We start from the raw sequence: 1977 nt of genomic DNA, 5'->3' as shown, positions 1-1977 counted from the left end.
AATCATTGCTGTACCTGTACTCTATTGTTCAAAAGGATGCCATATGTCCTCTTTCCATATGCGATGTTCGATCCGCCACCTATTCATCATCATTGAGTAAACTTTGACCCTGTATCTCACAGTCTGCAGACACATTCCAGCCAATCAGCAGCAGACACTCCCTCCCAGACCCTCCCAGCTCCTGGACAGCAGCCATTTTACATTAATTCGGAAGCTGCATTGTTAGTGAGAGGAGGGACAGTGTAGCTGCTGGTGATTTTATAGGGAAATTGGTAGCTAGGCTAGTGTATTCAGTGTCCACTACAGTCCTGAAGGACTCATCTGATCTCTGCTTTAAGGAGAGCACCCCAAAAAAGCCCTTTTTAGGGCTAGAACATCATTTTTTTTCCTGTGTAATCTAATTGCAGTTGCTTGCCTGCCAAGCCACTTGCCCAGTGCCACCACTCATATCTGGTGTAACAGTAGTGTAAATAATAAAAAATAAAAACATATATATATATATATATATTTTTTCTACTGTGAAACATCAGTCTGCTAGTGTAATCTAATTGCAGCTGCCTGCCTGCCAGCGTGTGTGCCAGGCCCACTTGCCCAGTGCAATCCACTCATATCTGGTGTAACAGTAGAGTAAATAATTTAAAAAATATATATATTTTTTGACTGTGAAACATCAGTCTGCTAGTGTAATCTAATTGCAGTCGCCTGCCTGCTAGCATGTGTGCCCGGCCCACTTGCCCAGTGCCACCACTCATATCTGGTGTAACAGTAGTGTAAATAATTAAAAACAAAACAAAAAACCTTGTTTGACAGTGAAACATCAGTCTGCTTGTGTAATCTAATTGCAGTTGCCTGCCTGCCAGCGTGTGTGCCAGGCTCACAGCGTATACTGTGCCCACTTGCCCAGTGCCATCACTCATATCTGGTGTAACAGTAGTGTAAATTAAAAAAAAAAAAAGACTGTGAAACATCAGTCTGCTTGAGTAATTGCAGTTGCCTGCCTGCCTGCCAGCGTGTGTGCCAGGCTCACAGCATATAATGTGCCCACTTGCCCAGTGGCACCACTTATTTCTTGTTTAATAGTAGTGTAAGTGTACATTTAAAAAAATAAAAACTTTTTCTACTGTGAAACATCAGTCTGCTTTTTTGTGTCAGGCTCACAGCGTATACTGTGCCCACTTGCCCAGTGCCACCACTCATATCTTGTTTAATATTAGTGTAAGTGTACATTTAAAAAAAAATAAAAACTTTTTGGACTGTGAAACATCAGTCTGCTTTTTTTGTGTCAGACTCACAGCGTATACTGTGCCCACTTGCCCAGTGCCACCACTCATACCTTGTTTAATTGTAGTGTAAGTGTACATTTAAAAAAATAAAAACTTTTTTGACTGTGAAACATCAGTCTGCTTTTTTGTGTCAGGCTCACAGCGTATACTGTGCCCACTTGCCCAGTGCCACCACTCATATCTTGTTTAATAGTAGTGTAAGTGTACATTTAAAAAAATAAAAACTTTTTGGACTGGGAAACATCAGTCTGCTTTTTTTGTGTCAGGCTCACAGCGTATACTGTGCCCACTTGCCCAGTGCCACCACTCATATCTTGTTTAATTGTAGTGTAAGTGTACATTTAAAAAAATAAAAACTGTTTGGACTGTGAAATATCAGTCTGCTTTTTTTGTGTCAGGCTCACAGCGTATACTGTGCCCACTTGCCCAGTGCCACCACTCATATCTTGTTTAATAGTAGTGTAAGTGTACATTAAAAAAAATAAAAACTTTTTGGACTGTGAAACATCAGTCTGCTTTTTTTGTGTCAGGCTCACAGCGTATACTGTGCCCACTTGCCCAGTGCCACCACTCATATCTTGTTTAATAGTAGTATAAGTGTACATTTAAAAAAAAAAAAAAAAAAATGACAGACAGAGGCAGGCCACCTCGCAGGTGCCGTTGTGGTCATGGTGCTGTGATTCCCTTTGGCCCT

Source organism: Bombina bombina, unplaced genomic scaffold (assembly GCF_027579735.1).
Source record: "Bombina bombina isolate aBomBom1 unplaced genomic scaffold, aBomBom1.pri scaffold_2362, whole genome shotgun sequence".
Classification (NCBI taxonomy): domain Eukaryota; kingdom Metazoa; phylum Chordata; class Amphibia; order Anura; family Bombinatoridae; genus Bombina; species Bombina bombina.
The sequence above is the reverse complement of the archived record's forward strand: the minus strand, read 5'-3'. Positions refer to the sequence as shown.